This window comes from Balaenoptera borealis (assembly GCF_965194805.1).
Source record: "Balaenoptera borealis genome assembly, chromosome: 2".
NCBI lineage: Eukaryota > Metazoa > Chordata > Mammalia > Artiodactyla > Balaenopteridae > Balaenoptera > Balaenoptera borealis.
In genome coordinates this window covers 97301904-97329582 of record NC_138867.1, presented here as the reverse complement: position 1 = coordinate 97329582, position 27679 = coordinate 97301904, and the positions used below count along the sequence as shown (strand labels likewise).

At 44.2% G+C, this 27679-nt stretch overlaps 2 long non-coding RNA genes across 2 annotated transcripts in view; one reads left to right on the top strand and one right to left on the bottom strand.

The window, feature by feature from the left end:
* LOC309622536 overlaps nucleotides 1-23900 on the bottom strand; it is a 33953-nt gene extending 10053 nt beyond the window's left edge. The window contains exons 1-2 of the long non-coding RNA XR_014240949.1: nucleotides 16509-23900; nucleotides 13997-15842 (exon numbers count right to left, since the gene is read on the bottom strand). This is a non-coding gene — a long non-coding RNA (uncharacterized lncRNA). The remainder of the gene's footprint in view (nucleotides 1-13996; nucleotides 15843-16508) is intronic.
* The window catches only part of LOC309622584, a 1043817-nt gene that overhangs the window by 563698 nt on the left and 452440 nt on the right, over nucleotides 1-27679 (top strand). The window lies entirely within an intron of this gene.

Sequence of the window (27679 nt, the reverse complement as noted above, 5' to 3'; positions counted from 1 at the left end):
GAGAAAGCCCTTGCACAGGAGCTAAGACCCAACACAGCCATAAATAAATAAATAAATAAATAAATAAATAAATAAATAAACAAATAAATAAATAAATAAATAAATAAATAAAATTAAAAAAAAAAAAAAAAAGAATTGCCTGATGGTGTCATTTAGTAATCCAGGAATACAGAGGATCATGCAAAAGTTTTACAATTAACTTCGGAGATGAGATCAAAGACTCAACCATAACACTCTGTGACTGAACAAACATCCATTGCCACAGAAATAAGGTAATAACTACCTTGGCAAAATGGAAGGCTTAACAAGTAAAAATTCCTCCATTTGTGTGTGGTTGGGATCTTCCCAAGGTGTTGTCCAGCTGCCAGAAACCACAGGCCAAAATAATACCTTTCCCTAAACAAGTGGTGGATCCCAAGGGGTTCCTCCGAAGACATAGATATCCCCCGAGGGTGACATGCCAAGTCATTAAAACTCAAGTTCCCAGTTAACAGAGGTGACCCCAAGTAAAAGTAATGTTCCAGAGTTAATCTTTCAGGAAAGGTAAAGCTAGAATCTCTATAATTAACATTTTGCAAATGTTTCCTTGTAGAAGAAAAGAATTAGATAAATACTCTATAAATTTTCATAACACAAAATGGAACCGGTCTGATTTCAGCCCACCCACTCACCCACCGCATAAACAACTGACAAACAGGGCACCATTAGTAAGCTCCTCTTAGGCTTGATTAAAGGCACTCTGCACTTCTCCTAAAATCTCCATGTTATGACACACTCTCTGGCAAACCCTGAACCCTGTCATTACCCTCCTTAGTTCAACAACACTCCGAAACCTTGGTCCACAGGGATGTAGTCATGTTTCACAAAGAGCCTCATTGTGTCTCTAATTCCTACTCTCTTCGTGGTTCATTTTATATGCTCTGCGTGTGCATTTTGATTTTCAGAACATGACTCATGCCACTTAAGTTACTCTGAGAACTTACAAATGGAGAAGAGGAGTAATGGGTTGGCTGATTGGAAATGAAAGAAGATGTCCTTCGTCCCCTGGACAATATGACTTTTTAAAGAATTCGCTAAGTGACTTCCTGGCTGACCTAGATCAATGGGATGTGACATTTGAGAAAGGACAGGAATCACGGGTGTTCTCCTTACATTATTTTTAGACAAATGATCATTTTTCTATGGACAGAAATAAAGCTTTTTTCTCTCAGTAGAATAACAGAGCAACATAGGATGTCAGAGCTCAGCTAGATCTTCAAGACAATTGGGTCCAACCAAAAGCTTTCACTAAGTGACTTATTTAGTCAAAACATATTGGACATACCTTAAAAAAAACCACACTGGACATGATTCTGTTATCAACGTTCAGCCCTGATGGGTCCCAAGACTTGGGTAATATGTAAATATTTTACAGTTTTAGAAGCAGGTGAAGACAATTTATTCTCTAGATTCACTTAGGGTCACCCCTTCATTGTTTGAAAGAGCACCTTGTGGAAGAGGGGGAGCCCTCCCACCATCAGGGCTGTGGCGGGTGCCCTGCTTGAAATGAGGAAATCTGTTATTTGACTCCCCTAAGGAGTTAGGGATGTGGGGTGTCTGGAAGTAGACAGAAGTGAGGAGAGGGAGGAAGAAGGGTAGGTCTTTGGAAAGAGGCTCTCGATCTCCCCTGAAAAGAAGTGGTCACTATGGACAATACCTCTTGAGCTGATTCACAGTGTCTTCACTGTTGCCATGTGAACTCAGTCCCACGGCACACCTCCTACACTCTCACCCAAGCCAGCACAATTGACTGGTATATTTGGGATGGATAACGTTGACTGTTGAGATAGCGAGGGGCTGAGTTTCTCTGTGCTGCCCAGACTAAGCAGCAAACAGTCCGCCTATAAGATATAGAAATCCAAGGACAGAAACGAGAAGAACTTGCATAGCCAGAAGAAACCTGGGGAGCCTGCAGAAATCTTGCAGACTTAGGGTGCCTGGGGCTCCCCTGCTGTGGAGTTAGGATGGACGTAATTGATCCAGATCTGTAAGAGCAGAGAAGTTCCAGCTACATCTGGATTATACTTTTCCTCTCTCTCAACATTTACACAGAAGTTATGTATTTCTTACATGCATGTCATGTGTACACGTAGGTGTGAGTCTGTATATGTGTGTGAGAAAGAAAATTCGGGATAGTGTATGACCCAAAACCTGAGCTCACTGCTCTTCTTCCTTCTTTTTCCCCAGCTAAAAGAGTGGCCAGTTTTAGACAAATCCGCTAAAAACGTGGGTGAAAATCCTGGGGCCTGAAGAGGACTTGGCTCGTCATCGACAGCCCTGACTGTCCTGCACTGGAATGCTCTGATGTCATAGCAATCCTAACGTGCTTTGTTCTTTTATCATCTTGACTTATGTTTTTAAACTTTTGAAAAGACTTCTGCATCCGTGATGCCACCTCATACCGATGACATTCCCGGGAGGCAGAAGGACAGGTATTTCTATAACTCAGCCGCTCTCCTGCCGATGGTCAAGGTTCATGACTGAAGCCGTTGTTGCCCACAGCAGGGAAAGCAACCCCATCACCTTCTGGTCCTCTTAGAAAGGTCCTCCAAGGCTGACAATGTGTCCAGGCTTTGCAAGTGGCTGAAAGAAAGAGTCCTGAGAAAAGGGCAGCCTGCCCAGATGGGCACATGCCAGCAGCTCTGCCTGGCAGGAGTGGGTAAGCTGGGGATGAGAGCTGGTCTCCTGTGGGATCACTTTCTCCTTTTGCGTCTATTAGGGTCCACAGGGTTTGAGGCATCAGGGGAGCTAGCGTGAGTCTTGACTCTCTTCATTCCGTCTGGCAGATGATAAGGTAATGGGACAGGATGAGAAAGAACCATCCCTCTTTTTTGTTTGGAGCTCTTTCCTTGGTAAAGCAAATATCTCTAAATTTCAAGGAAAGATGCATGGCATTCTTTTTTCTATCTCAGCCGGTGATGGTTAAGTTTATATGTGCCAAATGGCTGGACTATTTCATAGCCAGATGAGTCATATTATCTTCCTCAATAACTTTTATGTTTTCGTTTTTGTTTTTTTTTAAAGAAGAGGATTTTTTTTTTTAAGTATTTGTTTATTTATTTATTTATTTATGGCTGTGTTGGGTCTTCGTTTCTGTGCGAGGGCTTTCTCTAGTGGCGGCAAGTGGGGGCCACTCTTCATCGCGGTGCGCGGGCCTCTCACTATCGCGGCCTCTCTTGTTGCGGAGCACAGGCTCCAGACGCGCAGGCTCAGTAATTGTGGCTCACGGGCCCAGTTGCTCCGTGGCATGTGGGATCTTCCCAGACCAGGGCTCGAACCCGTGTCCCCTGCATCGGCAGGCAGATTCTCAACCACTGCGCCACCAGGGAAGCCCAATAACTTTTATGTTTACAGCATGAGGTTTAAAAACAAGATATAGAGTTATCAGTCTAGTACACAGACTGATACATAGTACAAGTTCATTAAATGTCATCTATTATTGTAATTATATGCAGAAGATCCGCAACAGAGAGTATAAATTGGTATGTCTGTTGAAATGGCTAGATCTGCCACATAGTACTTATATGCCTAGGCCTGTATAGATAAGGCTAATAGCTTTAAATATGCAAGACAAAGGTCTTGCCTGTCCAGGAACTGGGTAAGCCATTGTGAATGGAGAGGCCAACACGGGTAAAATTACCATCAACCTTTCTCCACCAATCAGTCACTGTAAGTGCTCCTGCAAGCAGAAGACCACCTTTACCTGGCACTCACACGTGAACTAGTTCATTAGAATGAGAGAAGCAGCATTACTGGATCCAAGATGCCTATTGACATTTGTTTGATAATCTCCCTTATCACACACAATTTCAAAGGCAAGAGACTAAAATGATTTTTAAATGTATCCAATTCATAGCCAAGTGAAAATGTTTCTGTACCAAGAATAATCTTACATTAAACTCTTTTTTTCCCCAGCAGCCTAAAATTAACCAGTGGGAATTCTTTTTTTAGATGCTATTCTATTCAACCTTTAAAAATGAAGGATCTGATTTTAAAGTGAAAACTGTATTTCATCCAAGATGGGACACAGTGTCCTTGGCTTAATTATTCTTTGGAAATCGAACACCTTTACTACTGCATGCCTAACAGGTTGCAAGAAAAACAAACTGCAGAAACTGTGATTCAGGTATAAAGGACTGAATCCACTGATGCCGTCTGCCCTGATAAAACCTAGGGAATCCACCTTGCATTGCTATTTATTGCTCCTATGCTGCAGTAGCACATGGCGTAACAGTCAACGACAATGTACTACATGCCTACACATATAAGGAGAATTAAGAGCATGGATAAAGTGATAACACTTCACAACTGCATGACACTTTGCTTTATAACCCCCCTGTAATATCTATCCCTCCATTTTATTCTTTTATCAGCCCTGGGAGGGAGCAGCCAGTAAGGTTCAGGTAAGAGAGATTGTGATCGTGACCATCAGGTTGTAGGTGGTAAAGCCAAGACTTGAATCCTCCCTTTCCAAAGCACTTTTCTTTCCTAGTGAATGTTGAGACTTTAGTGGGCAGGAGGTACAATCACCGTCCTTAAGGAAACTGCCTCATAAAAAAAGAGAAGGAGAACAGATGGATGAATGAAAGCCAAACTCAGCTGGAGCCTTGACTATGTTTTTAAGACATCAGAGTTACTTGGGACAAGTGCCTTAAACATCTAGCACCTCCAGTTTTCCACTCTCAAGAGGGAATGTTAATCCTAGTTCTTTCTACTCCATCAAGTTTTTAAGTAAAGAAGGAGCAAATGAATAGGAAGCTATTTTAAAAGATACTAACTCTTGTCAAAATCTGGGTATAGAGATGATTTTTAAAATAAGGTATATTGCTAGTTAACAGAAACACGTGGATGCACGTGCATTGAATGAATGCACTAAAAATCTATGAGGTCCAGTCTGTTACTGGCCATTGAGATGACTCCAGGAATCAACAGTGGGGTGGACAGCTGCTGTCTGTACTGCTTGACTTCCATTTCCCTTCAGATCATAAAAGGTACAGATTTACTTTGGGAAATGCCTCCCACTGGATACAGACAAGAAGGGAGTTTCATTGAGGGACTCGCCCTCCTCGGGCCAAGTCATACTTCAGGGGAACCAGAGCTGTGGGCAGAAGAATATGGCGCCCAAAAACAGTTGGAGCTCATTCGCCTCCAGGGCAGGGCTTGGAAGAGGCTTCTCACCTCCTATATTCCTGGAGCTCCCTGCTCCTCAACCTACCCTGCCTGGTTCTTCAGCCTTCCCTTTAATTCTGGAAACACTTTCAGATCCTTGCACTAAATCCCATCATGCCCTCTTGTTGTTATTGGTTTTTCTTGAGTTGGCTAGTGCTGATCCCAGCTACTTGCAAACAAAGCACCTTAACTGGGAAAGCAGCAACACTAACAGATCTGTGCAGCCAGAAGAAGGTGGACGGAGGAGAGGAAATCAAGAAAATCAAACCATTTGATCACCTATTAATCTATTGCACTAGGAAAGGCAGGGAAGATTAGCCAGGTAAATGAGCCAGTAAGTATACAGTCACCATACTTAAAATATCTCCCTTTTTCTTCTTTTGGTAAGTCAATAAAAGTTTAAAAGTTCAAGACAAAAACAAAAACATTGGTGTGGTTACAATAAAAATTAGTTTTAAAAGTAAATTATATACTATATATATAATATATATATTCTACCAAGTTTTTTTATGCAACCATGTAAACAGTACTGTCTAATACTGTTAGATTTATAGGAAATATACTAGTAACTCTGCTAATGAAGTTGTCAACTTTTTGCATGAAAGTTACTCTCTTCAAGACCTAGGTTCTGGGGACTTCCCTGGCGATTCAGTAGTTAAGACTTTGCCTTCCAATGCAGGGGGTGTGGGTTCGATCGCTGGTCAGGGAGCTAAGATCCCACATGCCTCACAGCCAAAAAACCAAAAACATAAAACAGAAGCAGTACTGTAACAAATTCAATAAAGACTTTAAAAATGGTCCACATCAAAAAAAAAAATTAAAAAAAAATAAAGACCTAGGTTCTGCTAAAATGTATTTGATGGTGCTGTGTCATCACAAAATCAAATCACAAGGAAGAGCTGCATTCCAAAGTCTTCATAAATTTTCTGAATTCAGATAAAAATTCTAGAGATATTTCTACAAAAGAGTGTTTAATAGCCGGAATATCAAATGTGAAAGGGAAATTCCAAGCATTTCCTCCACAATCAATAAAATCGCCAGTCTCATTTAGTATCACATTTTCTTCACATCTAAACATTGACTTGGTTCTCAGGTTCCCTCTTTCAAGAAATTTTCTGTTCTGATAACTACTGCTACCTGACAAACCACTCTAAGACTCAGCAGTGTAAAAAGTCCATTTTATGATGCCCAGAGATTCTGCGGGTCAGGAACTCGGAGAGTGCGTAGGGATGGCTTGACTCTGCCCCATGATGTCTGGGACCTGAGCTGGAAAGACTTAATGGCCGGGGGTGACTCAGCAGCTGGGGGCTAGAATCATGTGGAGGTGCTTTCTGTCACATGTCCGCTGCTGATGCTGGCCACTGTCAAACAGAACACCTACAAGTATCCTCCCCATGTGGCCTGGGCTTCCTCACAGCATGGTGGCCTCAGGGGAACTGGACTTCTCACATGGAGGCTCAGGACTTTTCACATCATGTCCCAGCAAACAGGGTGGGAGCCAAATCTCCTCTTTTGGCCTAGTCTCAGAAGCTATACGGCGTCATTTCTGCTATGCACTGTATTGGTTATGAATGATTCACAAGCCCATTCAGGAGAAGACGTCCACTCCCACTCTGAATGCGAGGAGTATCAATGTCTCATCCCAGAAGAGCACGTGGGATGGGAGAAACCATGTGGCCACCCTTCAGGCCACATGGTATTCTAGTTTCCAGCTAGAAACAAGCTTTCCTTCTCTCAATTCTCACAATGTTCTATTTTCAAATTGATGCTCACCAATTTCCATCTTATACTACAATTATCATAGACATGTTTCATCTTCACCTCTCCCTAGATGAGCATCTAGGGTCTTCTTTTCTTTTTTGTATCTTCATGGTACCTAACAGAGCTCCTGGCACTTAGTAAACACACAAAGTTTATTGAAGAAATGGGGATTGCTTTAAACTAGTTTCAGATATGATTATTATATACTTAGGAGATACAAGTGCTTTTGGAAGGAAGAAAGAAAGAGAGGGACGGAGGGAGGGGAGGGAGGGAGCAGGCAAGCAAATAGGCATAATTGTTTGAATCGGCTCTTTCATTCACAAAACATTTAAATTGTTGCATTTTTAAAGTTTCCAAAGGAGAAAAGATCCAATTCTCCACTTTTCATGTACATCAGCTGTGCAGATGAAGATCCCTAGAGAAAAACACACAATCATGCTGACAGGTTTCCTTTAAAATCCATGACCTTGAACCTCAATGCTGCCGGCAATTGTGCTGTGCTTCCCTAGTTCATTCATGTTCCCGCTTTCCCAGACGTCTGTTTCATACCGTCTCCCTTCTCCTCAACCATCAACATCTTCTCCTACATCCTCATTTTCAGCTGATGACCTTCTTTCTTCTCTGAAACAACAAAGCCATTCAAGAGAGTCCCCATCGACCCCTTACCCTCTCATGTTTCAGGCACCAACCTCTGCACACAGGCCCTCTGCCTTCCATACATAGACCATCCATGCCCCATTCTAAAGCCAGTCTCTCTGCTCTAACTCTGGATTCTATTTCCTCCCACCACAGTGCTCCCAAGAGTCCATCCCTCTGCCCCCTATACAGACAATTCCATCAGCATACTAAGATGCTGTTATTTCTCCCACCTTAAAAATTACTTCCCTTGACCACACTTCTTCCACCAACCCATTAGTTTTCTCCCCTTCTATAAAAAAATTACTTGAAAGAGTTGTACACTCACTGTTTCATCCACATCTCTTCACACTCTCTCTTAAATTCATCCCAATAAGGTGTTCACCCTCCCCACTCCGCCAAATCTGTTCTTGTCAAGGTTACCATGGACCATCTTGGTACTAAATCAAGTTTCTCATTCTCAGTCTCCATATTGCTCCACCCATCAGCAGCATTTGATGTAGTTGACATTCTCTTCTCCTTCATACACTTTCTTCACTTGGTTTCCAAAACACCACACTTCCCCCACCGCCGCCCTGCCACGTGACACTCCTATATCTCCTCTCTTGGTTCCTTCTCCTCTTCTTCTTTACCTCTTAATGTTGGGTGCTGTAAGCTCAGACCTTGAATTCTTCTCTATCTACCCTCACTGCTTTGCTAAGTTTCTAGTCTGATAACTTTAAATACCACCTGTATGTGGGGATCAACTCCCACAGTATCCCTCCACTGAGAACTCTCTCCCAAACTCCAGACTCAACACCTCTACTTGAAACATCTGATAGGCATCATGAACTCAATGAATCCAGCACGGAGCTCCAAGACCACCTTCTGTTCCATTGCTCCCATGGTCGTTCCCATCTCAGCTGATGGCAACTCCAATCTTCAAGTTGCTTACAGCGAAAATACTAAAGTCATTCTTGGCTTCTCTTTCTCTTATATTCCACGTCCATTACATCAGGAAGTCGTGTATCCAGACTATGACCACTTCTCTTCACTGTTCTAAGCTACCACCATCCCTCGCCTTGGTTATTAAAACTGCCTCCTAATTGGTCTCCCTCTCTGTCTCCCACCCACCTACTGCCTGTTCTCAACACTGCAACCAAAATGATTAGCTAAAACATAAGTCATATCATGTCTCTCTTCTGTGTCAAAGCTTTGCAATCCCTCTCCCCATTTCAATCAGCAGGAAAGCTAGAGTCCTAACAATGACCGACAAGTAACTACATGGTTCGACTCCTGGTTACTTCTGTGACTTCACCTCTTATCGTTCTCCTCCTCCCTCACTCGTCTTCTACTTTACATCAAACATTCCAGGCGTACTCCCACATTAAGGCCTTTGCCTTGCCTTGTCCCTCTTTGTGGACTGCTCTTCTTCCAGATACCTGCATGGCTTATTCCCTTATCACCTGCAAGTCTTTATTCAAATGCCGCTTTGTCAGTGAGTCCACTCGGAACACTCCACTACACCTGCAGTGACCTGCCCCCAACATTCCCCTTCCTTCTTACTCTGCTGTTTTCCGTATCACTTATCATCACCTAACAGACCATGTAACTGAAGCATTTATCATTTATAATACTTACTGTTGGTTCTCTATCCCTCCCTTTTAGAATATAAGGCTCACAAGATCAGAGACTTTTGTCAGTTTTGCTCATGGATGTGCCCCCAAGCCCTTAGAGTATTGTCCAGCACTTAGCAGGTGCTCAATGCATAATTTCTAAACAAATAAATAATGCGAAGACAAGATCTATACAGAAATGGAGTAGAAAGGAACTTACATGGTGTGATTTTTAGGGCCATTATGGGGCTTCTCTTGTCCCAAAGTAGCTTTCCCACCATGATATCAAGGCACCACTGTCCCCTTCTCTCTGTCCTACAAGTCCTACATTAAATTCAGTCATTATTAATCCAGAGTAATGAAACCAAATAGCTAAAATGCACACTTATTGTGAGATGTTGGTAGGAGCTCAGAGAAAAGTTGGGTTGAGGTTGGCAAAGAGGTAAGGAAGACAAGAGACAGGGTGATGAAGTCAAAGGGCACTGGGCCTTGGAAAAGTTACAAAATCTTCTTGCCCCATCTGAAAAGCTAAAGGAGTGGATTATGATCACTGTTTCATCCATGCAGTGGGGTAAATAATCACGGGATTAGGAGTCATACTGCTAGATTCAAATTCTAGCTTTCTCACTCAGAAGCCTGAGAAAACTACCTAACTTCACCCTCCATCCTGAAGAGCGAGCAACATGTAGGCCCGAGACCCTGAAAGATAATATTCAGGGTGTGTCCTTGGGAACAGAAGTTGAAGAATTTGGGAGGCACAAGGATGAACATGGCTACCTCCATCACGAAGCCTGACTCCGTAGTGTGAATATGGCCATCACAAACATAGTCTCCCTCTTATTAAGCACGTCCTACTGTTCCAAAGAGGATGCGTAATGTGTAAAGGAGGTTAGATCCAACTTTTCTCTGAGCTCCTACCAACATCTCACAATAAGTGTGTGCGTTTTAGCTATTTGGTTTCATTACTCTGGATTAATAATGACTGAATTTAATGTAGGACTTGTAGGACAGAGAGAAGGGGACAGTGGTGCCTTGGTATCATGGTGGGAAAGCTACTTTGGGACAAGAGAAGCCCCATAATGGCCCTAAAAATCACACCATGTAAGTTCCTTTCTACTCCATTTCTGTATAGATCTTGTCATCCATTTATTATCTAACACTACGATGAAAACCTAGAAGGAAACGTTCCAACAGAGATTTCTTTTAGACCCTGGGAAGACGGCTGGGGTACAAGACTATAACTTTAAGACTATAACTTTAAGACTCAGGGCAGTACTGTAAAATCCAGCCAGGCCAACACCCTGGGGTCCTCTTAGGGTTCACAGGTATCAGGACCACGTGTCCACATCCCCACGGCACAGCCAAAGCAAGTCAGTTCAACAAAATTTTCATTCAGATCCAATTTATTTTCTCACATAAATAAGGTCTAAGGTAGTCAGGGACTGGCTAATATGGCTGGTTTATAGTCTCCCAAAGTTCTTCATGGGCTGCATCACTTTCAGACTAGCTACAGACAAATGGTACCCAACACACACACTCTCCCTCTCACTCTCTTCCCCACTCTCCCTTCTCTCCTCCCTGCCTCCCTCCTTTCCTTTCCAAGAATTGGTTTAGAAACCATCACAGCATTATTTTCAGAATCAAGAAATTAGAGTTGTGCTAACTGAAAGAAGCCAGATCCCACCAAGTGCATACTGTGTGACTGCATGTACATCAAGTTCAAAAACCAGCAACACTCATGTATGATGTGAGAGGTCAAGGTTGTAGTTTACCAGGTGGGGGCTGTGATGGGGAGTTTTGGGGTGCTGGTAATGTGCTCTCTCTCCATCTGGGTGCTGGTTACATCATAATGTACTTTTCTATATGTTTATTTTACTTCATTTTAAAAAGCAAACTGTGAGGCGCTTCTAAGGGAACACACGCCATTTCATCAGTAAGCCCAAAGTTCAATCACACTAAAATGAATATTGCGTTCGTTCCATTCCAAAATCGAGTGTAGAAACAACACAGTCACAAAAATAAATGAAAAATCTATTACACCATCACGTTTTAAAATCAGCATGAATGCCTATAATATTCTAGTATCAAATTATTCAAATATCTCAAATAGCAAACCTCAAATGTTCATATTAATACGGTAGCTATTGCCTTCTAGAATACTAGATATATGCAACACATGAGTTTAATTAGCATTTGAAATTTTGGGCAAAGCCAAAGTACGGTCTGAGAGCAAAGGAGAAATCGAACTCTAATAGACCTTCTGAGATATATTTCTGAGAAAGACCTCATAGTCTAATATTTCAACAAAAACTGCGATACAGAACCTGCCTTCCCAGCCCGATTCTGCACCAGTGAGTATGGGGAGCTGTCTCTGCTGGGAACACAAGAGGCCGTCTGCCCACGGACGCTGACAGGCCCCACGAGAAAGAAGGCAAGGAGAGACTCACCCAACAGGTAATTTCACACCCTCCTCTTTCCCTCAGGGGGAGGGAAGAGTGCGGGCCAAGACACCAAAAATAGTCCAAAGCCGTCCTCATGGAAGGGAACAGTGGGTCTAAACTTCCTCACTTACAGATAAGAAGATGTAAGCTTCCGTGGTGGCGCAGTGGTTGAGAATCTGCCTGCCGATGCAGGGGACATGGGTTCGAGCCCCAGTCTGGGAAGATCCCACATGCCGCGGAGCAACTAGGCCCGTGAGCCACAACTACTGAGCCTGCGCGTCTGGAACCTGTGCTCCGCAACAAGAGAGGCCGCGATAGTGAGAGGCCCGCGCACCGCGATGAAGAGTGGCCCCCACTTGCCGCAACTAGAAAAAGCCCTCGCACAGAAACGAAGATGCAACACAGCCAAAAATAAATAAATAAAATAAAGAATTATTCTGCCTTCTTCACTGAATTACTTATAAAAAAAAAAAAGAAGAAGATGTAATTAATAAATGCAAAAGTGCCTTTCAGTGAGGTGGTCAGTGCTAAAAGGACACTTTATACGCCAGAGAAAGCTGCGTTAGCCCACGTCACGGGCCCAGCCTCACACACAAGTGATCTAGCCCCAGTGCTGCTGCTTCCTATGATTTTCCGCACGTCCCATGTTGTACTGGGCTTTACGTCCAGGACCCAGTTAAGGCACACAACCACCCCCAAAACATCAGCGTTATCATGCTCGTTCTACCCAGGAAGTAGCTGACTTGCGGAAAAGTTCACACGCCCATAGGTAGTAAGCGGTGGGTCCCCCTCTCCTGTCTGTGAGACGCACCAACCACTCTGCCTCGGCTACAGCCTCAGCACCACTGTCGTAGGAAAGGAGAAATGAAGCAGAGGCACAAAGGCGAGCTCGGTGTACAATGGGTGGAGAGCGTGTTTGTGGGGATGGGTAAATCAGGCGCCTCCGCCAGGCCTGCAGGAGCACCAGCTCAGGAGGAAACTGATGATTCTTATCAAGGACCATTTCCTTGTAGCGAGACTGGCGCCGGCAGCAAGGAAGGATCAGACTGCCTGCCTGAGGGCCCCCAATCCGAACTGTTGGGTGCGGGGACACCCTGGCCTCACCACAGTTGGATAAACTCCTCCGCTGCTTCAAGGGGGCCATCCTAGAGTATGGTACGTGTACCCCTGTGGAATCCAGACATATCAACTTGTCTGCCGGGGAAAGGGTTAGTAGGTCAGGTTATAAGAGGGCAGTGACGGGCCTATCGTAACGGGAACTCGGGGCCAGAACAAAGGAGAGGCAGTGTGATGTCATGGTTACAAGCCAACCCGGCCTGGGCTCAGGGCCTTGCTCCATCACCTACAGCTGCACCAACACAGGCAAGATGCTGAAACTCTGCGCCCCTCAGGTTCCTCACTGGCAAAATGAGACAAACAGAATTATCTCATAGGTTTACTGGAAAGTTTACATGGGCATCTATATGCAAAGCATTTAAAACACCTGGCACATACAAAATGTTATGTAAGTTTTAGCTGTTATTAATATGTATCACAAATAATAGGTAAATAAAAGGTAAGGCAGATTTGGAAGCCTGGAAATATACATACTTCAGTTGCTTTGATTTGTTTTTCTAATTGATCAAATGAGAAAGTAAAAAGTGATGCCCAAAAGTAGTATTAGTTGAACTATATGAAATTGCTGATGTTCAGGCAATCTTTTTTTTTTTTTTTTGCCTATGCAACAGTAATTTCATGTGGATTGAGCTATTATTAAGAGGAGAACAAAAAAGTTTGTTTTCCTTGTTGTTGAACTGTCCAGACCTGCCTTGAATGTAAGGCCAAGAACTGCACGTGGATTTGTGGACCCTGGGCTCATACCCCTTACCCTCAGGTGGTGCACACACACGCACTGGCAAACATACGTGCAACTGGCCACGGCTGCGTTGGGAGATGCTTTCTTCTCACCTGAGCTTTTAGGTGGGCAGGGGAGATCGAGAAAGCTCAAACATATCAACGGGGTTACCCAGACTGTCTGATGGGGCTTTCCTCAAACTATTGAAATTTATACAATCTTTAAACTGAAAGGAACGTGAGATGGCCTCCTTCTATCACAAATCCTAACCCATCACTGGGAGTGCCACCACGGTGCTCCTAAAAGGTAAATACCCAGCCTGTTTCAATGGGAACAGTTGTTTTTAAAATATCCATCCATAAGGGTATAAAATAAATACGAAGTCTTCCTCACCAGCCTTCAATAACTGACCCCATCCCAAAATAAACAGTCGTAAGAGTTTCTTAGATGTTTAACCAGAAAAAAGTTTTGACCTATATTTATGTTTATGCTTTTGAAAATTTACACAAATGGGATCTTACCATGCATACTGCTCATTTACTTTTTTTTAACTTCAAGAGGGACTTAGACATCTTCCCACTGTGGATACACAGGGAACCATCCTGAAGGGCAGGAGGAATATCCCTGAAGAGTCAGAGAGACCAGCGTGTCTGTTGGGGAAACGGTTGGTCGCGTTATGAGAGCAGTGACAGTCCTATCATAAAATTAGCTAGAAGCTTCAGAGGATAGAAAAAAAAGAGAATTTGGTCATAATTGATAATTTGAGAGTCAGCAAGATGAAGGAACATGCAAAATACAAAAATACAGGGGACCCGATTGAACTTAATTTCAGATAAGCAACGAATAATTTTTTTTTTAGTATAAGTTTGTCCCATGCAATATCTGGGGCATAATTATACTTCAAAAGTATTCATCGTTCATCTTGAATTCAAATTTAACTGATGCCCTGTATTTATCTGGTTACCCTACTCCTAGGTGTCTTCTTCCAGCTAAAAATGTCCAGTTCCTGTGGCCATTCTCATGTGATTTTATTCCCAGACCCTCTAGCATTGAAACATCCTTAAACCATAACAGAGAACTCCAGAGAGGCCCAGAGCTGGTCCCTCCTGCCATTACCCCATTCAGGACTATGTCAACCATTTCCATCCATCCCATAAGGATTGTGCCCCAATCACAGACCTACGAGTAAAAGAGCAGACATTTGGATCCTCCCATACCAGAGAGAGATAGGACCATTCCCAGAGTACAGGAGAATGAACATCTCTACTGTCTAAAAAATGTATCATCAGAAAACAGCTGAACCGGGAATGCTGCTTTGTAACCTCACTTCCTTGGGCCACAATTCTCTCCAATCTAAAAGGAAGCCATTAGACTAGAATTGTTTAATTCAAATAATCTACATGCTCTAGTAACACAAAATACAACGCTACTTGCACTTTGTTTAATGCAAACACTAGACTTTTATTATTCAACCCACAATTGAAGTTTCTTTTATATATACATTTTTTTATAACTTGGTCAAATTGTTGGTTTGTCTTTGAAGCTTTTAGAGTAGCCGAAGCGGGCAAGTTTCCACAAACAGATCATATTGCTGCCTAATTAATTATTCATCAACTGCATCACGTGAGCTGGGGCACAGGCAAGGCAACCATTTATTTTGACATTTTAACTATCAGTTTGGATTGGCCATGTTGCTCATCAACTGAGTTCAACCGGTTGTTAAAGAGAGTAAACAAAAGCAGTTCACAGGATGTAGATTTGGCTCCAAGGTTAACCCATGAAAAGCAGTGATAAAGAGAGAGAAAAAAGAATTGGAAAAAGGATAGATACATGTATACGTATAACTGAATCACTTTGCTGTACACCTGAAACCATCACAACGTTGTTAATCAACTACACTCCAATACAAAATAAAAGTTTTAAAAAAAAAAGACAGAAGAACATGGAGTAAAAGGGAAGCAGAAACGGTACAGGAAAATAGGAAGGAACGGCTAAGAGAGGCAGGGAAGGGGAGAGGACTAATCACTTCTCTGACTCCTGCTCCTTTCTCTAACCCAGGTCGTTTCAATTAGGCAATTATTTTAATAGCCCTGCTAAAACAGAAGCATAGTACATTTATCATCCTGCAACTTCCTTTTTCATGCCACAATATCTCCTGAAGATTTTTTTTCCTGTTAGCATTTACGGAACCACCTCACTGTTTTCACTACTGCATCCAGTATCGTTGTAAAAATATACCACAATTTATTTAGACCCCTATTAAGTTACTTACCTTTATGGCTATTATAAACAGTGCTGCCGTAAATATCCTTGCTCATTCTTTCTCATGCGCATCCAAGAGGCTTTCTTAAGTGTAACTTCTGAGAACTAGAATTTCCAGGTCAAAGAAAATGAACAACTTTAATTTAAATAGATACTGCCAATTTGGAAAAGGTCCGGAGGGTAATAATTTGTCTTCTGGGAGGGGATTGGTGTGACAGCCAAAGGGAATTTTAGCCTTATCTGTAATGCTTTAATTATTTTTTAAACAAAGAGAATGAATTCACTTATTAATTATGTAATGAAACAATAAATTTTAAAAAGAGAGATTTTTAGATACAGAACACATCAATGTATTAAATAACCTTGAGAATCAAAGAGATTCAATCAACCTACTTATTCTATCAGGGCCCCGTTTAGGGGGAGAAATAGCCATCCTACTGAAAGCAGGCCAAGCTTGCTAGATACCCCTACACACACACACACACACACACACACACACACACACAGTCAAAAAGGCACCCTTCAACAGGCCAAACACTTGGCTGTTGCATCTAAATCTGGTATCAGTTGCACTCTATGGGGCTGGGGTTTCTGAAGGAGCCACAAATGAGTATTTCCCCACTCATGCTCTGACTAATGTAAACACAGAATTAATGGAGAGGCCAAAATATCTTTAAAAAGCTGATTTTTGTAGGTTTGAGGATGCAGATTCTATCCATGGGTAGGGGGTCCTACAGATACTGAACCTCAGAACTGGGCAGACCTACCCACCTGTTGGGGATCTGGAGCCTGGAGCAGGCCTGCCCCATGTTGCTGTGCCAGGCAGTGAGGGTCCCAGCAGGGTTCAGAGGGCACACTGAAATTAGGAATAATTCAAGAAGAATCCATCAGAAGTGTAGGCAGGGAAAGTACTCAGAGGTGAAGAACAGCACTGTCTGAAGTCGGTGCCCCAGGAAAAAGGCTCTGAGAGAGATTAGCATGCAGGAGGTGTGCTGGGGCGTTCACTTAAGAGCTACACCTGTGGGGAGGCAAAGACGTGGAATTGGGCCCAGGGAGGTGCTGAACTGCGAAGAAGCGGCATCCAAAGCCTCATCTGACCCAGAGCCTGGGAGGAACCTGCCCAGAGGTCCTGCCTGATGCAAGGAAGTTTGGCATTTACACTGACCACACGTTGGGTGCCAGCTGCCCCTGGGAGCGGAGTGTGGCCTGTGGCTGTCTTTAGTGGACGTCAACTCCTGGAGAGGCTTCATCTGAGAGGCGCAAGTCACCAAGTCACTGCCATTCTCAGAAGCTGGGAGAATGGTCTCCTCGTCCTAAGGGGGGGGGGGGGGTGTCTGGGCAGCGCCCCATAGCACTCACTGAGCCACCTGGGTCCACCTTCTTCACTTGTAAAATCTGAGAACACTTTCTCCAGGATTCCGGCTGGCCTGATTTCCTGGTTAAACTTACAAGAGGAAGGTTAGTGACATGAATTACAGCCCCTGTTGCTGCAGCTGCTTTCAAGGTAACTGATACACATCACCTCTCCACTCTGCTACTCGTTTTAGATTCCTCTCCCCCTTGGCTAGCACCTCTGTTGGTCTAAGTGGCTTACCTGGTGGGGTCACCCTGACCTTCATCAGTAAGATGATCTCAGCTCCTGGTCACTATGCCCTTCTCAGGCTATGGCTACTCCTTTGTCCATTTATTGTTAAAAGTGGCTATGGGGATTCCAAGAGACACCCCAGGCTGCAATAGCAGTCCTACCTCTTCCTAATCATTGGGGTCAATCACTCCTACTAGGACGGAGACTAGTTCCCAGGTTTGGTAGACTTTGGCACAAGGGTCAGTCAGCAGATAGAGCTTAAAACTTAATGGGGCCCCTACTGAGTTTCCTGATAGAAATGCCCTCCCTCTGGAAACTGAACCTCAGAAGTCTAGAAATGCAGTAACAGGAGGCACAAATTCCCTAAGTGGGTCACTGAGGGTCACAGAAGCAGAGCCACACCTACTTCTACTCCTAGGTTCCCAGATTCATGCTTGCTACCTACTGGGGACACAGCCCCATATAATGGTTGTTGATGTAGGGTATATACTGTGTCCTAGAGGATGGTGCCAATCCTCAGAGTTTATCATCTCTAAGCTGGACCTTTGGTGGCTGTTAAGAAGCTGCTTCATCACAGCCAACAATTTCTGGATGATGCAGTATGTAATAAGGCCAGCGGACTCCATGGTCACGTGCTCACTGCCACACATCCTAGTCTATCACTGGGCTCCTCAGTTCAGCGAGATCCTGAGGCAGGGAATGAAGCACTCTGCAAGTCCTTTGACTGTCATGCTGACAGGTGCTTTCAGGCAATCTTGTATCTGGTGTGCATGCTGATTCAGTCAAGACGAGTGGCTGCTCATTCCGAGATGGGAGGGGTCTGATGTAATCACTTGCCTCCAAGTGGCTGGTTGGTCCCCATGGCGGATGGTGCCAAATCAGCAGCTCAGCATTCATCTCTGCTCCTAGAAAGTTGGGCTTTCAGCAGTGGCGAAACAGCCTTGGTGAGAGGGAGCCCATGCTGTTGGGTCCATTCATAGCTTCCATCCCGGACACCATGTCATGAAGCCCATTCTGCCAGTTACTGGAGTATCCAAGGACTGACTTCAACCGGCTAAGTCACTTCATCAAGTTGGTTGTCTAGTGCCTCTTCCATGGTAAATAAATGCTCTCTGCTGAGCACTAACATTTGATACAAAGTTTGTCACACATCATGCTCCAGCCCATAGATGCTTCCACATGCCTCTTCCCCAGACCTCCTGGTCCCTAATCCTCCAATCTTTCTCTTTCCAGGCCTTGATCAATCAGATAAACCATTGATTACTGACCATAAGCCCATACTTATTGTTACTTTGGGCTACTTCTCTTTCCACACAATGTGGTAATCACATATATCTCCCAAATCTCTGTTTGGAAGATTTCTCTTCACTCTTTCTTTCACGTCCAGCCCTGAATCGAGCTGTAGTACAGCAGCCCATTTTCAGTTTACACCCACATAAAGAGCCAATCCATCTATGAACCAGTTTGGCCTTTTACCTTCTTCATCAGATGGTCACAGGGGCCTAGTTGGAGGAGGTCATGGAGAGGGTCTGACCTCCGGTTGACCAGAGGGCTGGACTTAGGCAATGGAAAGCTCCTCGTCCACTCCCCGTCCTTGGAATGTACATTCCGCCCACCGTTCCCACAGCGGGAGCCATTTTCAGGGATGCAGCCCTGAGAGGACAATGTTGTTGAGACCATGTGGACATGACTGAACCCAGTTAAGGCCTCTTAATATAAACTTCAGATTCTGGCTGCCAGGTTCAGAGATCTACTCATCTTTACAAACCTCCTATGTAAATTCCCTTGCTTATGAAAACTACCGCCTACCAATCTGGAGTGCTCTGCCTCTTTCTTCTGTCTTTCCTTGTCCTCCTGTTAGGGGGCCAGTTTGCTAACCAACAGACCTCCCCACGCCCCTGCAGTCATAGGTGTGAGCTGAGGGAGAGGCACCGGTGCAAGGGTGGTGGGTAAAAAGGGGACTAGGTGACCTGCTCATGTCTCTTCTGTGCCCTGACCCTGCTTGTGCCCCCTCCCAGACATAGTCCTTCCATCTTACCATAAATTACAGTTGGGAGTGTATGATCTTACCATATGGTGAGTCTGACAGAGGTCAGCCTGCTGGAGCCCAGAGCAGGGTGGAGAAGGGTAGAGAGTGGATTTACAGGCAAACAGAAGGTATTCAGGGCACCCCCAAACCATGCCCACCACAGGGGCAGAGACCTGGGGGAACGGCAGAACTTGTTCTCAGTAGGTAACTCATTCCCAATTATTCTTCCCAAATTAACCAATCAGTAAAGGATCTCCACCTTCCCAGAGTAGACTGAGTAAAGAGGCAGACAGAGGTCGTAAATGTGCTTAGGGAAAATCCCTCCCAATGGAAACCCAGAGTGGGACTCAACATTCCTGCTTTGATAAGCAGGATGAGCTAGATTCTCAGGCCCAGAAGAACTAAGTGCAGCCTAAAAGGGGGAGGTCCCATTAACAACTAGAATGTTCCACCTCCACTGTTATCCAACAAAACTTTCTGTTAAGTTGAAAATGTTCTAGAAGCCTGTGTTGTCTAGAAAGATAGCCACTCGCCACATGTGCTTACTGAGCACTGACTTGTGGCTAGTGTGACAGAGGAACTAAATTATTTTTTTTTGTTTTATTATAATTAATCTAAATTTAAAAGGCCACACATGACTAGTAGCCATGAGACAGCACAGAGACTACGGAATACAGAGGCCTTGACCCTAGCGATAAAGACCTTTAGTGGCTCAATCACACAAGGTCCCATGGAACCAATGAAGCCACTGGATGCTTTACCTAAATCCCTTGAACTTGACAGAGCAGTGCTCTTGGCCTGGGATACGGAATAAGCTTTGAAGTCTTATAAGCCCCGGTCATATTAACCAGCTGTGTGATTTCAAGCAGGCTGCTTTATTCTTTGAGACTCAATTTCCTCCCCTATGAAATGAGAATAATACTTACTTTATAAGGCTATTGTGAGTATGAAATGAGAGGACATCTGTAAGGTATCTGGTTCACAGGGGTCGGTCGTTTCTTCTGATACCAGCCTCAACTCTCTCCTATGCCTCCTGCTTTTCTTTAGTGAATCCGCAGCATGTCGGCCCCATCCCTCAGTCTGAGCTCGCTGTCCCACTGCGGAAGGGTGAAATAAACAAGGCTCTCTGCTTTGGAGACTCACATTGATTGGCCTCAGAGAACTGGAGCATGGATTACTTAAGAGTATAAAATGGAGGGCAATTTAGTTACTTTCAGGGGAGAGGGAATTCACTCTATTATCTCACAACACAGCATTTCCTTCCAACACCATCCCAACTGCACTAACAAAATTACCTAATAAAAATCAGCAGCCTCACTGCATCAGTGGAAGTGAGATCCTCACCTATTTTTGCTGCCAGCTCTTAGGAGTAAAAGTCTCAGATGAGAGGCTGAAATTCTGAGTCCAGGGCCCTTGTCTGGGCATTACGTAATTCCCGCGGGGCAAACAGCCAAAAACCAAATTTGGCAACTCACCAGGGCTTGCTGGACTCTCATCCCACCTCTGTTTGTTTGGCTGTTTGGTGCATTGCTTTTGTTTTGGTTTGGGATGTTCTGAGTGATGTCTTGAGCCTGAGTATTCTCAGGTATGCCTTTTCAATGGCTGTTGGGGGAGGAAAGAGAGCTCCCTTTGTTTGTGGAGTTCAGTGATGATCTTGTTATTTCCGTGGCAGGAGGTGCCTGGAAGTTCAGGGGTTCAAATTTTAATCTTGCTCCACTCTAGGTCCTGCTGATGAATTTACGTTTTAATTTTTCATCCATGTCTCAGCACCAGAAATCATATAAATAAATGAATACATAAATAAAATTCATGAAGCTGGTCTGGGGATTTGAAGCTGAGAGGTCCTGCTGAGTTTCAGGGACAAGTTTGAGGATCAGAGCCTCTTCATCCTGTTATTAATACCTATGCAAAACCCTGTAATGAAGGAACAAAGTAGGTCAGTCCCAGCTGTACCAAAACAGAAGAGTGAAGGAATTATCAAAGAAATTAAAAAGTCTGCCGTGGCCATCGAAAAGCACACTTGTATAGATTTTCTTCCAGTAATAATCCTGCAAGTCAAACTCATGGCAGTGGATTGACTTTTCACCCTTGTCAAAGCAGCAGCAAAAAGTCAGCATTCCTAACAAGGTTTGTGTGGAAAAGGGCGGTGAGTGTTCGTGTAATTAAGAGCATGGAAACGTAGAGAAACTTCCACCCCAGTCTGATGTTATTCTTATATCATTTTCTGCTCTTTCTCGGGGTTTTGTCTTCCTGTGTAAAATAATAAAATAACTTTAGTTTCCTCTGAACTCCAGAAAGTCACTCTGTACTCTCCTAGGGAAAAAAAAATCCATGTTTGGATAGAATAAGCCAACATTGCTTCAGATTACCCACATTTAAATAGTCCTACCAATTTGCAAACATTTGGAAAGATGAAGAAAAAGGGTTTGGTAATCTGCCATCTTAAAATGAGCTAAAGTTAAATCTCCGGAGATAAAGAAAAAGTGGGATTAATTACAGTCCTAATGTCTAAAAGACAAATGGAATGAATGAAGGCCTAGAGCAAGCAAAAGGAAAGAAGAAATTACATCCTAACTAGATTATGGGTTTTCCTCTTCAGAGGTTTTCCTCCAAGAAAAGTCCCACATTAGCAAACATTTTTCTCACAGTAGTCTTAGCTAACCAATGCAGAGGATCCGACTCAGTCTTCTGGGCCAAGAGGTAGCAAGCCCTGTCTTCTCCGGTTCTGAAAGTGCAGGTGAAGCTGGGAGGCTTGTGCCTGACACACTGCACCTGACAATACTTGTAAATTCCCTTCTCACTCATCTGCTTTCCCACCTCCATTCAGAGGGCCACCTGGGGAGGAAACCAGCCTCTAAATAGATACCCAGAAAAGTGAACAAAAGTGCTTCAACAAAAGCATCTTCTCTGCTAAGGGCATGAGAACCAGTGCCCTGTTGCATATCTGCCTAACAGGCAGGGTGGTCTAAGTTTCAGCCCCCTAAAGAAAAGAAGATGCCTGCCCTGCTCCTTTCCTCCACCTCCCCATCCCCACCCAGGTCCCTGCTGGCCCTATGCAATCAGGCAGCTTATGCAACACATAACGCTAGTGTCATGATTCATAACACCTCTGCAAGATCCTTTTTCCTCCAGTGTCACTTCAGAGGGGAAAAAAATGCTCTAAGTGGAAAGGAGAGAACTAGGGCAGGTGGTTAGGAGCAGTGCCTGCTGAGCAGCAGAACAGCCCGTCTCACCTGTGTTTTTGTCCTTCGGGACTAACAAACATACATACATACAGCCCCTCCCCTGCATCAGGATCAGAGGTGACGGGCTTGTCCTCTGAGAGCACTGGCTCTGCCCCTCTATCCCACACGCACAGCTGCCTATCTCTAGAGGCCTGGGCAGTGCTCCACGCAGGGCCCTAGAGATGTGTTATGACGGAACAATCCTGGGCCAAGTCAGACGTGGATCCCGACCCCAGTTCCTCCCAGATGCGCAATCTTGAGCAAATTACTTAACCTCTTTGAGCCTTCATTTCCTCATGAGTGGATAATAATACCTAGTTCACAGAGCTGATACGATGTGCATGAGGGAGTGAAAAGAATACCAGGCCTTGGCCAGAATGGGCATATCCACCCTATTCCCAGCAGTCCAGCTCAGGAGGGTGAAGACAAGTGTTCCTACCTCCATCCCTCAAGTGCTGAGAAGACGTGAGGCCCTGGGTTTATGTTTATACACTTTCTACCTCGGTGTACAATATAGGACATGAAGACACTGAATTCGTCTCTAGCTACCCCTTATGACAGCTAACTCATCCATGGTAAGTGGTGAATGGAGAATGGTCAAAAAAAGAGAATAAAAGAAGAAAACATGCAAGATGTCTTTTAGGATAGGTGTCTCTCCTTTACCTTGAGTTGGAAACTGGAAGATACCTGGATGGTAGTTAGAGACTGGGTGGTCCTGGAGAACCACCAGCGACCCACCCATTCAGTGCCTGGTAGGTATTCAAAGCAAGCAAAATTTTTTACAATTTTGAAAAGGGCGTTGGCTTTCAATTCAAATTCAGTTTAGTTCAACAACATTCTCTCCCTTGTTTTGTACTGTCCTTGGGGGGAGTTGAAGGTTGCCTTTGGTGCCTTTAGTTGGAGATTCACAGAAGCGGGGGATTTTGTTTCCCTAACTCTAGGCATTATAGGTGCTTGTGCATGGGCATGGATGAGCCAAGACAGCTGCACTGGACTCACCCAACCTTAAGATACAAGGCTCTGGGGGCTTCCCTGGTGGCGCAGTGGTTGAAAATCTGCCTGCCAATGCAGGGGGCACGGGTTCGAGCCCTGGTCTGGGAAGATCCCACATGTCGCGGAGCAACTGGGCCCGTGAGCCACAACTACTGAGCCTGCGCGTCAGGAGCCTGTGCTCCGCAACAAGAGAGGCCACGATAGTGAGAGACCCGCGCACCACGATGAAGAGTGGCCCCCGCTTGCCGCAGCTAGAGAAAGCCCTCACACAGAAACGAAGACCCAACACAGCCAAAATAAATAAATTAATTAATTAATTAAAAAAAAAAAGAATTGAACAGTCTCTCAAGACTATATTTAAAAAAAGAAAAAGATACAAGGCTCTGCACATTCCCTAATGAACCTTGACTCTAGATAACCAGCATCACATAAAATGAAGCCAAACAGTTTTTTGCTGGCAGGTTGAAAAAAAAGAGTGGTATTAGTTCTAAAATATGTTTCCTTCACTATTACAGTTCTTTCCTTTGCTTTTATCTCGGGTGAAATGGCTGTGCTGTCACTGTAAATCTGTAGGAGAGTGGGAAACACAAAACAAATTTCTGGTAAAACGAGTACTGTGCAGGCTTCCGCCACCCATCCCCCCAGAGCTGTGATAGAAGAAATGAAATACCTTTTACAATTTCCTCAAATTCTAACTCTGAGGAGGTTCACTTGATCCATTCAAAACTGGACCCCAACCTGCACACCCCACCTTCCAACTCTGTACCGGACTAGGTCAGCTGACAGCGTTCCAATCATCACACTTGAACGGCGTGACTTTGTAGGGATCCCAGTGGCATGATTTTACTCTGCACTGTCTGCCCTTTCTTCAGTGTGGGTTGAATGAAAGAACAGTTGACAGAAGAGAGTCCCCCTCCTTTGTGTTACCTCCAAGGTCCTCTTTACTTCCCATCAAGGGTTGCAGAGAGGCTACATCACATGATTGAAGAAACCAGATCGGGTACCATAGTCCCTGGCAGGTTTCCCATCTGGAGACGTAGAAGGAACACACATCTTTACCATTCTGCATTTTTGCCGGTGAGTTCTCTGCATCCTCCCCAGGCAGATCGGGCCATTGTATGAGTGAACGCTGATTAGAATACCAAAGCCCAAAGCTGAGCTTTTTGCTAAAAGAGAATCCAGCTCACAGACTTTGCAGGGTCGGGAGGCCCAAGTCTCAGGAGCCAGATGAGCTTGTTTGATTTAGTGGCAGCACGAATCTGATCCTTTAAACTGTTTCCTAGCAGAATGTAACCAGTTCTTTTGAAAGTCGGTCTGACTGTAATTTGCTACTAATTGTAGTTTTTTAAACAGCTGATAGCAAAGCATAAATTCAAGTGGCTGCTCTTAGGATGTCCTCGGATTAAGGTGAGCTTGAGTATTCTCACAACCTGAGCTTCCGGAAATTGGATCATTTCCATGTCTATCATATATATATCGCCCTAGTCATCAAATTAAGGTAAGGCCCCAGATGATGGGAAAGCTAAGAATTATTTGGACAGTGTTTACATTTCATCAAAGAACAACGTCACAGTGGCTAATTGTGCAGTTTGCTTCTATTACACATGCCTTTTGCTGGTTGTTCATCTTCTAAGTTTTTACTACTCCTTGGACCATGTACTCCTTAGGGCAATATTCACAAAGTGTGGTCTGTGGAGCACCTTGGGTTCTTGCAAAAATGCAGCTCCCTAAGTCTTATGCTATGGAATCAGAGCTTGGGTGTGGGGTAGGGGACAGGTCTCAGAAATCCGCATTTAAAACAAGATCCCGGAAGGATGCTGATGCACACTCAAGTTTGAAAACCACTGCCTTGTAAAGAGATTAGGCTGGTTCATCAATGGGAGTTTTCAAGTCAAAAAATTGAGTGCTGATTGTAATGAAATCAAAACCAAGAGGAGAGTGTGGCATGGAGGTGCTAGGACGAGCCCCTGTAGCTCCCTCCAACCTCCACTACTGCTCCAACTATTGTCACCGCCACCCTGAGCACAAAAGGTCCCAGCCTGACCAGGCTGGGTCAAGATCACAAACCACCTGTCAGGGTCCTCCATCACTTACTTGGCTTTGATCTCCTCCTCTCTCTCAAGCACACTCCACTCCAGCCAGGTTAGTGGCCTCTCCTGTCCTCACATAGGCCGTGTTCATGGCAGTCCCCATGTCTTTGCTCATTGGGTCTCCCCTTCCCATATAGAAAGTCTCACTCTGCCCCTTGATAATCCCAATCCTACACATCTTTCTTACTTAAGTCCTAACTCCATATGAACTTTTTCTGTCCATTTCAGAATACCTTCATCTCTCCATTCTCTGAAACTTTACTTCCCTTAGAATCGGTCTCAGTTTTTTTGGTTTTTTATCTTTTTGGTTAGCATTTAATTATGATATTTGTAAAAGACTCATCTTGCCAGCTAGATTTTGAAATTCTCTAGGCAAGGAGACTATTATTCTTTACGATATTTCCCTCGATTTTTAACACTGAGCACAAAGTAAGCATATGGTTCAAATCTAATAAATTCTTGTTGAAGTACTGATTGATGGAACACCTCCATGGCTGCCTAGACGATTAGGTGGTCATTTCAGCCCCTCCGCGCCCCCGAATCACGTCTGGCCCCAGTCAGCGCCAACTGAGTCTGTGGTGTTACAAAGGACACTGAGAACTGGCACAAGAAACATGTACAAAGAGGAGAGCGCTCAACTAGTCATTATTTATTAGGCACCAACTGTATGCCAGGTACTGGGCTGGGTACTGAAAACACAGCGATTAGTAAAACATTCTCCTTATGGAGTCCTGGCCCTCTGGGTGGAGATAATTATTCGGGTGACGATAAAAATCAATATCAGGACTTCGGTGCAGTGGTGCAGTGGTTAAGAATCCACCTGCCAATGCAGGGGACACAGGTTCGAGCCCTGGTCCAGGAAGATCCCACATGTGGCAGAGCAACTAAGCCCGTGAGCCACAACTACTGAGCCCGCGTGCCACAATTACTGAAGCCCGTGCGCCTACAGCCTGCGCTCCTCAACAAGAGAAGCCACTGCAATGAGAAGCCCATGCACCACAACCAAGAGTAGCCCCCGCTCGCCACAACTAGAGAAAGCCCACGTGCAGCAACGAAGACCCAACGCAGCCAAAAATAAATTAATTTTAAAAAATCAATATGAGATTACAACATGATACATATTAGAAGACAATGATATATGTGAGCTCTGAAAGCAAGATACAGGAGGACCTGGCCTTCCCTGTGGGATCAGAAGGAAGGGAACCATCCTGGAAACAGAACTCTGAGCCTCCAGGTTAAGACTGTGCAAACCTCCCCCCCATATCCACCTCCCCGATAAATTCAAGTTGCATAGCTTTCCCTTTGGGGGCTTCCAAACAATTAAAGAGCTGCTTGAGTCCACATGGCCAAATTGTGACTGCCAGGTGATTAATCTGCCAATATTGGCCAAATCCCTAGAATTCTCCTTGGACTTTCTGACAATAAAATGGGTATAATAGAGCCCTACTAAATGCACACTGTGAAGATTAAGGAATGACTGTAATGCATTTGAACTCCTGGAAACGTAATCATGGCCCCAAACTAGTAGAGATTTATCCCCAAATTTCTTCACTAACCAATGCCAAAATAAATGTGAAGGAATAAGGCACAAGGACTCTGTGTGTGTGTGTGTGTGCTCATATGTGTGCACACGCATGTGTATACATGTAATAAACAAAACTCAGTTGCACAGTTCAGCTGCTCTCTTGTGAATTTCTGTGGGTTGCAACAAAGGGACATTTTAGGGGGTTCCAAAAGAATCCTCTTAGGGAAATTTGGCCGCCTATAAAATGACAGAGGGTATTGTTTAATCCTGAATAGCTTTGTCAGCAATAGACAAATTTAACAAGATAGTTACCCTGAAAACTCAGTGTGTAGAAAAAGCAGTAACATATGGAGACAGAGATGTGTTTTTATTATCTTTCTTTTCTGTAGAGCTTGCATAACATGTGCTACATGTCCCTCTTGAGAGCGTGTGGGAAGGTAGGGAAGGGTTGGGGGGAGCCTCAGGGTGTCTGGCCGGCCACCTAATATAGCCCTAT